Below are 13,123 nucleotides of genomic sequence, written 5' to 3' on the forward strand. Positions count from 1 at the left end.
AAAAAAAAAAAAAAAAGACATCAAAAACAGAATTTAAAAGTAACCCATGCAATGGAAGAAAACATTTGAAATCATATATCTGACAAGAGGTTAATATTCAGATATATTTTTAAACTACTACAACTCAACAACAAAAAAAGTCTCAACATGGGCAAAGGTCTTGAGTAGCCATTTCTCCAAGCATATACTAATGGCCAGCGTGCATGTGAAAAGATGCTGAAAATCATTAATCATTAGGAAAACCCAAAGCAAAACCACAGGGTACTGCCTCCCACCCATTAGGACAATTGTTATTGAAACAAACACAAAACGGGAAATGACTATTGATGAGAATATAGAAAAATGGGAAACTTTGTGCTTTGGGAACATAGAAAGCCACTGTGGAAAACAAAATTACTGGATTCGAGCAATATCCCTTCTGGTTATTGCTAGATACCAGAACTGAAAACAGAAACTCAAACATGGTTGACCAGTGTTCACAGGAACATCATGCACAGTAGCCGAAAGCGGGGGAAGCCCAAGTGTGCCCATCAGTGGGTGATGAGATCAAACCTCTTCCTTTGCCCACAGCCATTCCTCTTTCTGCCTGTTGTCCTGGAGTTACACACTTTCAAATATATCCCAGTTTGGGCAATAAATGAAATGGTTACCCCAAGCCTAGCCTGAAAGACACTCCACAGACTCCCCTGCTGACCTGCCCACCTCAGGCTGAGCCACTTACCCTTGGGCTCTTGCCCCTTCACTGTCCGACCGACCACTCTTGATGCTCAGGGACACAGCCCTTCACTGTTTTGTGGCCTGGTTTTTGCATATGATTCCTTCTGCCTGGGATCTTGTGACTCAGCTTTCCCCCCACTCCCACCTCCATGGAGCTGTCCCTCTGGCTGTCTCTTCTGCTGCTGATGCCCAGCACAGACCACTCCATAACCTCCTGTCTGTGACTCCATCTGCCTCACCACGTTGTGAACTCTTTGAGGGTGAGGGCGACCTCACAATCACCTGTGCACCCTAACACGCAGCCTTTTTTTTTCAACCTTTTTGGAGTCATGGATCCTTTTGAGATTCTCCCCCAGAAAAGCACACACATGCACAAAATTTTCCATGTGAGTTTAGGAGAGTCAAAGACTCACAAAGCTGCTGGAGGTCCTCAGATACCATTGTTAGCAATGTCTGCAGTAATGCTTCATGAGTGAATGAACTTACAAATTGCAGCCACTCAAATATACACCATTATCTTCACTGGAGTTAGCATTTATATAATGCTTGCTCCTATGCGTACATGTTAAACACTTTACATGTCTGATCTCATCTAATCCTCAACACAGCTTTATGAGAAAGGTGGTATACCCTTTCTCATATATAACCCTATATACAAAGACACCAAATCTTTAAGAGGAGGAAATAACTTTCCCAAGGTCACAGAGCTAATAAGGGCAGAGTCAGGATCACCCCCAGATCTGCCTGATTCCAAAGCCCACACACCTAATCATTACAGTTGTATTCATTAGTCACATGTGAATTATTGCAACTACCTCCCCTTACCCCACAAGCTACCATCTTTGTCACAAAGAAAGTTCCTTCCCTCAGAGTATACACCTGGGTAGACCCAAAATCCTATTCCCTCTTGACCACAAGTAATAAAACCAAACTTGCAAAATAGCCACGTTCAAACACAAAGTGAGGCCATTACACGTCATCTGAGTATATCTGTGCCTAAGGAACTGATGTTCAGGTCTCACTTCTAATGGCCCAAAGAACAAGTTCAAACTTCCGTGGGGATTTTGCAGAATGAAATTTCATGGTGAATGCTGATAAAAGCACAATTCACAGCTCTGTAACTTGGGAATGATTTTCTTCATAAAGCTTCTTTGTGAACAAAATGTCTTTCAAGTGACTGAGGATAAAAGTGGCAAATAAGGCTCGGCGCCTATAGCTCAACGGGCTAAGGCGCCAGCCACGTACACCTAAGGTGGCGGGTTCGAATCCCCAGCCCGGACCCGCCAAAACAACAATGACGGCTGCAACCAAAAAATAGCCGGGCGTTGTGGCGGGCGCCTGTGGTCCCAGCTACTTGGGAGGCTGAGGCAGGAGACTCGCTTGAGCCCAGGAGGTGGAGGTTGCTGTGAGCTATAATGCCACGGCACTCTACCCAGGGGGACAGCTTGAGGCTCTGTCTCAAAAAAAAAAAAAAAAAAAAAAAAGTGGCAAATAAGCTTTGATATGGGCCAATCTGTGTGTGACGTATCTATGATCCAAACTGCTGTTTTAAAATGAGGGGCCCAAAGTACCCCAAGGGAATACAAGGACGGTGTGATGGCTAAAACACCAAGTGTGAGCTAAGGAGATCCTGGCTCAGGTCCCAACCTAACATGCCCCACCTAGAGACCCAGACCCAGGGATGTGGCCCCTCCAAACTTCCATCTACAAATGAAGAAAACAATAGCAGTGAAACCTCCTCCCAGGGCTGTTATGTGGACTGATGGGATGAACAGGAAAGCACCTGTGTAATATAGCACAGGTTAGTATTTTTAATGTCCAAGGAAATCACCTCAACAAGTAACTCTAGTTAAAAAAAGACACCATCATTAGGACAACTCTTGAGTGAGGGGACATAAGTGCACCTGCACTTCCGTGATGCCCTCGGGCAGCCTAATAGCCTTCTCTCCAGTGTTCCCTCTGTGCTGTGTGGAGGCCGTGAGCACAGCCACATCCTTGTAAGGCACTTATGTTTACATGACTGTCTCCTCCACCACACAGGATGCTTCAGGGTAGAGACATTTTATTCTTCTTTCTACACTTTATTCTCTCCCCTACTTGTGGTCAGGGGCCTGAAAGATGGTCTCCAATGACCCCCACCTCCTAGAATTTACACTCCCATATGTCTTCTCCCACCTTGTCACCAGCTTGGTCTATGTGACCAACAGCAGCAGAAGCAATGACGTCACTTTTGATATTAGCCTATCTTCATAAAAAGACTGTGGCTTCTGTCTTGGTCTCACTCACTTGCTTTAGGAATGCCTGGGACAGAAGCCCTGGCCAACAGCTTCACTGCAGCCTCATAGAAGAGCCTAAGCCTCAGCCTCCTGGCAAAGTCACCCGCAGACACTCAGCCCTCAGGCACGGTGTGCAGTAGTAAGGAATGTTTGTGGTTTTAAGCAGCTAAGTTTTGAGGAAATCTGTTACACAGCAATGGATAAAGAATGCAGTATTTCAGTTTTAGAACAAGGTCACAGGCTCGGCGCCCATAGCACAGTGGTCACTGCACCAGCCACATACACCAAAGATGGTGGGTTCAACCCAGCCTGGGCCAGCTAAACAATGGCAACTGCCACAACCACAAAAAAATAGCCAGCCATTGTGGTGGGTTCCTGTAGTCCCAGCTACTTGGGAGGCTGAGGCAAGACAATCACTTAAGCCCAAGAGTTTGAGGTTGCTGTGAGCTATGACATCACAGCACTCTATAGAAGGCGACATAATGAGACTCTATCTCAAAAAAGAACAAGGTCACAGAGAAAGAAATCATTCTGAGAATGAAGGAATTAGGATTAATATCTCCTCATAATGAATGTAATAATTGCTATTTATTGAGTATTTAGTTATGGGCCAGATATCTTACGTGTTCATTTAGTTATGGGCCAGATATCTTATGTGTTCATTTTGCAGATGAAGAAATATAATAACCCATTGCTAGTAAGTAGCTACCCAGAATTTGAAGTCATGTGAGTCCATCTCCAAAGATCGTTCTCTTTCAGTTCCACTAAGAGGGATGGATGGATGGATGGATGGATGGACAGATGGATAGATGGATGGATAAATCTATGGAAAAAATGAGCACCTACAACAGAAGGTGTGGTTAACACTCCGAGGAAGACGACTTTGTTAAACATACCCCATAGTTGCTGCCTCAGGATCCATTTCTCAGCCTGGCACAGTCATTTGAAACCTAGTCACACCACATCACCTTTGGCCTAGTTAAAACTTCCCTCCCGTGGGCTGGCTGTGTACAGCCTGCCTGTTGTTCATCCTACTGACCCAAAACCTAACACACCCCACAGCTGCAGACCATGACGAAACCTAACAGTCAACACCAGAGACAGTTGGATAAGCTCCCCTTCTCCCGTGTTTTCCCTAAACTAGCCAGTCAACAGCCCCCTCGGGAAAGCCTGCAGGATGGTACCCAGAACCTTAATAGAGGTAGCCTCACAGACCTTCCTTCTGTCCCTCTCTCTCTTGCTCTCCCTCTCCCTCTGTCACTCCCACCCGCTGGCTGAGCGCCCTGTCCCCTCCACCCTTCCTGCTGTCCCCACTCCGCGCCTCTACCTTCTCTGGAGCATGTGAGTAATACATTTCTTTTGTTTCATGCATTTTGGTTTCACCTCCTGACACACACACACAAACTTGACGTTCCCCCTGGTCAGGGCTCTCCTAGACAGTGGTTATGTTGGCTTGTGGCCACACTCGACAGAGAGACCTCAAAACCAAATTAGAAACAATAAAAATGATAACTGAAAAAAGGTAGCAAAGAAAAGTCCAGAGAAGGCCAATTAAGACAAGGAAAGGACTGAGCAACTTCCCGTCAAGGATGGACAAAATATGTAGCCCTGGTCTTCAGGCCAGAGAGCAAGCAGACCTGGAGAATGGGTGGACCTATCAAACCAGGAAGGGTGTGACCAGATGGGACATGGCTGTAGCTGCCAGATGTGAGCATGTCAAAAGAAGGGAACTCTCTTTCAAGACTCATGGAGGGAGGCCAGCTCAATCCTCTTCCTCCCTGCTCAGTGCTGATGAGAACCTATTATCTAACTGTGGGGCCACAGGAAGATTCCAGGCTCCCTCTTGCCCATGGAAACCAGGGCTGATGAAGAAAGTTCTCCCCATGCTGGTGAGAAACCAGACAGCTTCCTGACTGCAGGGGGGTGGGGAAGCCCACGCACAGGGCACCTCCAAGCCTGTTTCTGCTGGAGGAGTGATGATATCAACTCCATTGGGTATTGTAAGGGAGAATAGTGTGTATGAACCCCCAGCACTGCTCCTGCCACACAATTCTTTTGCACTATTGGTGTTTAAAAAATGCTGATTTCCTTCTCGTCCATTCTTTCTGTTCACTTTTCACCCCAGAATTATTACCTGATAAGATTTAAAGGAAAAATAAACCTCCCCCACCCATGCCCATCTGTCTGTTTCCTGACAGAGCAAGGGGATGGGGATGTGTTCTAGGACTAACCTGAGTTGAAGGAGGGACCTTCACGGTACCAAAGCCAAGTAGGCCTTACTGAGTAGGTACCTAACCTCTGGGGGAACCCCACACTTGCAGAAAGGCTCCCTGACTTGAGTTCAAGAACCTGGGTTCATATCTCAGCCTTACCAACTCCTGACATTAATGGCCTCGGTTTCATCATCTAAGAAAGAAGAAAGAAGCAAAGCCTTCCCCCTGAGGGATGTTGTAAAGATGAAAACAATCACAGGTGAATATGTTGGTGAACGGCCTGGCACATGGTAGGAGTTAATTAGCCCAATCAGGGAAAGGTGCCAGCAAGGCCTCCTGGATTCTTCTTCACCTAATTAAGTCCTTCGGTGAGAAAGACAGAGACGAAGAGTCCCCAGACATGCCCAATGGCACAGAAAGTAGGGCTGGCCCTCCACGAATCCACCTCGGGGGAAAAACAGTCATGCATAAAACACAGCTCCAGGCCACCGGAGACCCAGAGCCAGGCAGGGCAGAGCAGATGTGTGGACCGATAGGCAAATGTGTTCTGGGTGCCCACGTGCTGGGGGTAGGGGGTGGCGCAGAAGGAGCGTTAATCCTTTCTGGTCAAGGTGAGAAAAGTTGAACTGAGGAGGGACACAGAGCTTGGTGTGAAGCAGGCCTCTGCCCGGAGGGGAAGAAGGGAAATCGGTGGAGGGGCCACGTGCGCCAGGGCAGGGGTCCGAGAAAGTGGAGAAGGTCCATGTGCTCAGAGCCTGGCATGGAGGAGACAAAGCTGGAGAGGTCCCCGCAGCCCCCACAGGTCATGAAGGGTGCACAGGGCCAGCTGAGGAGCTGGACTGACTCTGCGGGCAGGCGGAGGGAAGCCGAGGGAAGTGCTTAAGCAGGGCTGTGCTTACCTGGCAGAACGGAGAGAGGATGGGGTAGAGACAGACTGAGAGCAGCCAGGCCCCGAGGAAGCTCACCAAGGCTGGGGACAGGGGGAGGGGACAAGACGGTGACCAGACCCAGAGAAAAGCATGCTGGGGGCAAGGGTGGGGGAAGGTATGGAGGTGCAAGCTAAGTCTGGGGCTCTGTGAGTCAGGACGGCTCTGACACTTGAGGCACTTTAGGGCCCCTTCCCTCATGCTCACCTCTGCCAGGCTCCTGGTCACTGGGATTCCGCAGGGGAAGGGTCCCCACGGGAACAACTAGCGCTCTGAGGGCCTTCCTATTTAATAAAGGCGCTGCCCGGCTCCAGTGGGTTCCCAGGAACACAGTCATTACTCATCCTCTAATAGAGCCAATAAATAAAGCAGGAGGATAAGTAATTAACAACCTTTTGCTGGAAAGTAGCAATTCTTGTGATCTATGAAGTTTCCTTTTCCTGTTCACTACTTCTTCGTTATGGCAAATATGATACTCTGGGTAAGCGTGCCATTCATCCTTCACCGAGTTAATCACCAAAGCGTGTTGTAGTTTTTATTAAATCCATTCATTATAATTGACTAGTATGGGTGAGAGCTGGAAGAGCCATGGTGGGGGCCACCATCTACCCTGCTTCCGCCTCTGATTGCCATACTTTCAACGAGATCCAAATTGTTACCAGACATTTTAACGACAGGGGGACAAAACCCCACGTTAGCAGGAGGGGACGATAACCTTGCCCCTTTCATTATTCTGGTGCACCATAGCAATCTCTCCCAGTTATTTATTCTGGTGTCTAATTTCCCACCCGTAAAGAATCTTTATTAGTAGTAATTACATTAGGCAAAAGAAAAACTTCACAAACTCCTAAAGTGATTTACCTCTCGGCTTGCGATTTTAATTACAATTCCAGTTTATTTAGCAAATAGCTCTGAGAAGATTAGCTCCCAATTTAGCACTGTGCTCTTTTTCTACTTTCCAATTCATAAGGGCGACACAAACAACAAAATAATCCCTTTAAATGACTCTTACCCCATTGCATCATAATTCAGCCTATGGAAAAGAGCTCTGATATCAATTACCAATTATAAATTAGCTCCATTATGCTTTGCAGAATTCTCCGCAGTAATCTTCCTGTTCTCCACTCCCTCACAGTCGGTAAGTTAGATCAGTTCACTACTAGGCCTCAAATCACCCAGGCTCTTCCACATCAAAACTTTAAATGGGTTTATTAACTGAAATGGAAACAAAGCAAATCAGGTTTCCATTTCGGGAATGCTTTCCTCCCACCCAGCATATCAGACAACTTTACCCAAAGGCACGCCTGACACCCCTCAGGGCAAGTCACCTGCTGGTTAACCAGGAGCCCCGGACAACCTAGTACTCTCCCCTGTAGCAAGGCCTCCCGGAAGGCCAGTCTAAAGTCCAGCCCACCAAGCCATCCATGCAGCACAGAACCACGTGTGCCTTTGAGCTGGGCAGTGTGCCCAGGGAGTGCCAGGAAGATTCCCCACAGGAGCAGAGGCTTAGCTGTGGGAGACAAAGCTGACGGGTGAAAACGGGAAGTTGAACAAACCACTCTACCTTCAGGGAGCTGCAGGGGATAAGCCAGGCAGATGGCGCCCACAGTCACCATCTTACTAAGCAGCTACTATGAGCCTGCCCCAGGGCCGAGGTCTTTACCCACTGTTAAATTATCTCCACACAACCTTGTCAATAGCCGTCATATCCCCATTTCACAGAAGAGGCACCTGGGGCTCAGAGAGGTGGAGGACGTTTGAGCCGACTCTTGAAGAGAGAGGGAGAAGCTTCCAGGGGCTGGGGAAGAAGAGTTGCCACAGGAGGAAGCAAACAGCACAGCAAGGGCTGAGCTGCAGCAACCAAGAGCTGGAGGTCCGGTCCTCCCCTGTCTACGGCCACTACCTTGCTGAGCCCTCCTGGACCTCTTCAGGCTATTTCCCACCTGCCATGTGTTTCCCCACTGTGGTTCTACAGGGCCTGCTTTTCTTTTCCGCTGATTGATGATTGGCTGAGCATAAAGCACCCAGTGCTGCTAAAGTGATGTGCCCAAGGGAGAGGGCAGAGGTTTCCCAGAGGACTGACTGGATCACGTGGATGGGCTCTGCCCCTCAGTGCGTTTGCTCCTCCCGACTCCTAAGATCATGAGGTTTTAGAGACATGCCACTCATGCAATCACATGTTACGAAGAATATTATTGTACCATTAATCTCTGTTTTAAAAACACAGTGGCTACTATTGACTGAGTTCATATACGCTGTGCACATTACGTGGGTGATCTCAATTCACCATCACAACACTACAAAGCAGGTAGATACGTTATTTCCAGTTTACAGATGAAAAACTGACACTCAGAGTAATTAGTTAACCTAGTCGCTGGTAGTGCATCTAGTAAGTGGTAGAGCAAGAACTAGAACCCAGCCCCAACCCTTAGTCCCCAAGGAACTAAGCCTCAGAGAAATGGATGAGGTGCCTCTAACCACCACACACCCCAGTGATGACGGGGCGTGTACTAAATCCCTCGCAAGGTAGAAACCTCTGTCCCGCCCTGCCTGGGAGCTCTCCAGAGTGCTGAACTGCCTGGGCCAGAGCATCTGGCCTCACAGCACCTCCATCTTCTGCCTGGGGCTTCTGCACATCCCAAGCCTCACCTCCTGATCCCAGAGCCTGAGAGAGCCACTGATGGCACAGAGTGCTGGGGACGCGAGTGTATCTGGGGGAGAAAGTTAACTTTCAGAAGCACTGAGCTTGAGGGGACAGCAGGACTTCAAGTCAGAGGTGAGGACTGGAAACATAGGAATGAGAGAAGAACAAAGCCAAGGCGACAAGTGCAAACATGTTTGAAAGGAGTCACAGAGAGAGAACGGCGAAGGGCGAATGGTTCTGGGAGTGACTGCTGAGAAAGAAGAGCTGAGGCCAGAGAAAGAGCGGGCAGGGGACTCCTCCTAGCTGCCCAAGAAGGGAGGACAGCGTTTTATTGCCTGTATATTTGAATCTGTGAACGAATAACCACCATGCCTCAAGCTCCAAAGAAAGAATAAGAAATGATAAAGGATTCAAGGGAAAAATAGAAATTAGCCTGCCACAGGTGACGTGATTCAAGCCTGTCGAGGTCATACACACTCTCACTTAAAGTGAAAACATCTTCTTATAAATTTGAGCGATCACTCAGAAAGGCCTCATGCTTCTCTTTGGCTTTCAGAGCACAGAACCTAAAGGCTTACATAATGGGATATCTATAAACACATCTCTCCCTCTGGTGGTAAAAGAGATACTTGGAGAGCACATTTATTCTCAGGCTCCATCCCCGCCTCCACCCTCTCCCTCCTACACACCTTGCATAAGAATCCTTACGCCTTTTTATTATTAACTGTCTTTCCTTCAAGCAAACATTATCGTGCATCAACTCAAGGTCAGGCCCTGGGGGATTCAGAGAAGAATAAGGCACAGGCCTTACCTTTAGGATGGTGAATTTATAAACAAGTCCTAATGCAAGTAACAAACGTTCTGGCAGATGAGGGCCAAAAGGCTAAGGTAGCATAAGACAGACATGAGTTATTCCACTGGGGGAGGGGGTGTGGTTTGGTAGAAACGTGAAAGATCAATTGGAATTTGGCCAAGTGCAGAAGCCATGAAGGTAACCTCGGCCAGAAGAGCCCCATGTGCAAGGACATGGGAGTAGGAGGGAGCATGATCACGTTTCCTCGAGGCAGGAACATCTTAATGATCTCCACACTGTTGGTGCCTCACCCAGGGCCTGGGAGGGGTAGGCATGTTACAGACCCTGGAGGACCAGATAGGCAGGCAGCTCAGCGTGGAAGGAGTAAGGTGTACCACTGGATCCTTGCAACAGATGGGGAACTGAGTGGAACCAGAATCCAGAAGCCTCAAAACCAATCTTAATATGAAACTGCTCAGGTGTACAGAAGTCATGGCAGGTTTCTCCAGCCAATGGTTTGATCACAACCGATGTGTCCATTTCTACATTTGGAAACAAGGCAACTGTGGGAAAGAAAAGGTAGGGCCACAATGTGGGCCAGTTGAAAACTGATGGGTCAGTTCCCAGATGCAAGAGAACCCACTCCAGAACTTTAACAGGGATTATCAGCAATACCAGTCCAAATGTGATGAGCGAGGGCACCAGAGTGCACAGATATCTGCATCAGATGTTGGAGTCTCCTTTTTCTCTGATGTTGAGCATAAGTTATAAGTTGGGGATCTTCTCAGTTCTCACAGCTCAACACAGCCAGTAGCTGTGGCCAAATCCACTGCTTTCACTAGCGCCGGGAGATGAGAGTTGTTGTTCCTCTCCTAAGTATTTAAGTAACACCTTTTAATTTACTTAATGAACTCAGAACCAACTGATTGATGGCCCAGCTCAGTTGGCAATGACAGCTGGCATTTCCCTGATGACCAGATAACGAGGCAATCACACTAAGTGTGTGTCACCCTGATCAGCTGACACGGTCTGTTAAGGCAGAATCAGGCTTTCTGTCAGCTTCCATGGCGTGCAGGCCTTTGAGCACTCCGGGAACACTTCAAACCCCCTGTAGGTCCACACGGTGCCACAGCTGGTGCTTTCCTGGTGCACCTTGAAGAAATTGGGCCAGGAGAGTTAGCTCCGAAAACTCTGTATCCTGTTGCAAATAATGACTTGTAGAAAAACTGCAGGACTAAGAATTGAGAGACCAAGATTCTAGTCCGAAGTAATTCATCCACTTGACCAACATGAATCAAGCGTCTATCATGTGCTAGCCCCTGGGCTGAGAGCTGGGCCATGAAACAAAACCACCACCACATTTGCTGAGGGTTTACTATGTGCCAAGCATGGCTCTACGCTCTCGTGTATAAAGTCATTTAACACTCCCAATCACCTTAGGGGTAAGTGCTATTATAAAAGCCATTTCACAGAGGGGGAAACTGAGGCACAGAGGGGCTAAAGAAACTTGCCCCATTTTTCAACCTCATGTGACAAAGCCAGGGCACAAACCCAGGCAAACTAACTTCACAGATGAAGGGTAGACAGCACAGCCCCTGGGTGAAGGGCTCAACTATAACTTGAACCGTAAGTTGAAGTAATGTTGTCTTACTTACTGTTTCAACAAACCAGAAGACAAGTAATTATATATGAATTAATAAAAGACACAAGCAAAAAAAAATGTAAACAATGTCACCTAACCATTTGTACCCTCATCTTAGCCTGAAATAATCTTTTTTTAAAAAGTAACTCCCACCCAAGAGAAGCTCACAGTTTCTTGGAGGAATATACAGATGTTATACATATGCATTGAATAGCTCTGTGACCCAAGTGACCCAGAGAAAAATGTTTAGCCTGTCTGCATTGGTTTTCTATTGCTGCACAAAAAGTTAATACAAATTTAATACCTTAAGACAACACCCACTTATTGGCTCACAGTTTTATAGGTCAGAGGTGCACCATGTAGTGACTGGTTTCTCTTGTTCCAGGCTCAGGCTGTGACAAGGCTAAAGTTAAGATGTTGCCAGAGCTTCAGGTCCCATCTAGCCTCAGGATCATCATCTGCGCTCACTGGTTGTTGGCAGAATTCATCTCCTTGCAACTGCTGGACAGAGGTCCTCATTTCCCTTCCAGCTGTTGGCCAGGGACCATACTCAGCAACTAGCAACTGGCCACAGCCCCGTGCCATAGCGACCCCCGAGGCTGTTCACAACATGGGTATCTGCTTTCTTCTAGACAAGCCAAAGGGCATTTTCTCAGACTTCCTCTTCTGCAACCAGCCAAACAAAACTCCGCTTTTAAAGGGCTAGCCTGACAGACCAACCCCCAAGGAAATCTCCCTGTTGCCCTACAGTGTAAAATAGTCACAGAAGTAATCTTTCATTGTAGACACAGAGCCCGCCCACACTCAAGGGCGTGAAGATTATACAAGGGAGAGCGTCATCTGGGATCATCTCAAAATTCTGTCTGATGCACTTGCTGAGTTTTCACTTTCCCGGTCTGAGGCTAGACTAGACCACAGTGGTGATAGCTGCTATTTTTACAGTGATTTACAGTTTAAGAAATATCTTTTACATATACACGTATTATCTCATTTGAGCCTTATCATCCAGAGATTCTGGTACTCTCAGAGGAACGGTTAGCTCCACTGTCCAGAAGAGGGTTAGAGAAGTTACATAACCTGTCCCCTGCCCTGCTGGCAGAGCATGGGACAGCAAAGATGTTAACGCAATCCTTCCAGTTTCAGCGTCTGAGCTCCCTCCTCCAGCCCATGCTGCCACATTGACCTGAAAGAACCAGACACGTGCTTGTGCCAGCACCACAGCTGAAGCGGGAAGAACACAGGAATCAGACATAGCCTGGTTCAAATCCAAGTGTTTCCCCTTATTAGTTCTAGGTCTTGGGCAAGCCACTTCCCCTGTCTGGGTATCCTCATCTGTAAAATGGGGGGTATTGGACTCCATGGTCTCCAAGGGCCCTTTCAGCCTCAAATGAGAGCAAAACTGTTTCAGCAGCACTGTGGAAGATTATTAACTCCATGGTTCCAGGCTGCTGGTTGAAGGAGAACTGGACGATCATCCCCGCTTCTAGGTCACCCCGTGGTTTAGGAGATCTGCACTGCATTGGTTTCCTAGGCCCGCCGTAACAAATTACCATGAACTTGGTGGCTTGAAACAGAAATTTATTCTCTCACAGTACTGGAGACCAGACATCCAAAATCTGGGTGTTGGTAGGGATGGTTCCTTCTGGAGGCTGGGGGAGAATCTGTTCTGCGCCTCCTCCTAGCTTCTGGCAGACACGAGCAACCCTCGGTGTTCTTTGGCTTCTAGACTCCTCACTCCGATTTTTGTCTCTGTCTTCACATAAAATTCACCTCTATGGGTCTCTGTCTTCTCCTTTTCTGTCGTTGGCTTTAGGACCCACCCTAAACCTAGATCATCTCATCTTGAGATCCTTACCTTAATTATTTTTTTTTTTTGAGACAGTCTCACTGTCTTGCCCTTGGTAGAGAGCCA

The 13,123-nt window shown here is 47.6% G+C and overlaps 1 protein-coding gene across 1 annotated transcript in view; it reads right to left on the reverse strand.

Moving 5' to 3' along the window:
• The window catches only part of TTLL11 (tubulin tyrosine ligase like 11), a gene marked incomplete at its 5' end in the record, with an annotated part of 263,779 nt that overhangs the window by 218,259 nt on the left and 32,397 nt on the right, over positions 1 to 13,123 (reverse strand). The gene's annotated exons all lie outside the window — the stretch shown is intronic.

Source organism: Otolemur garnettii, unplaced genomic scaffold (genome assembly GCF_000181295.1).
Source record: "Otolemur garnettii isolate 467f Iridium unplaced genomic scaffold, OtoGar3 scaffold00014, whole genome shotgun sequence".
Classification (NCBI taxonomy): domain Eukaryota; kingdom Metazoa; phylum Chordata; class Mammalia; order Primates; family Galagidae; genus Otolemur; species Otolemur garnettii.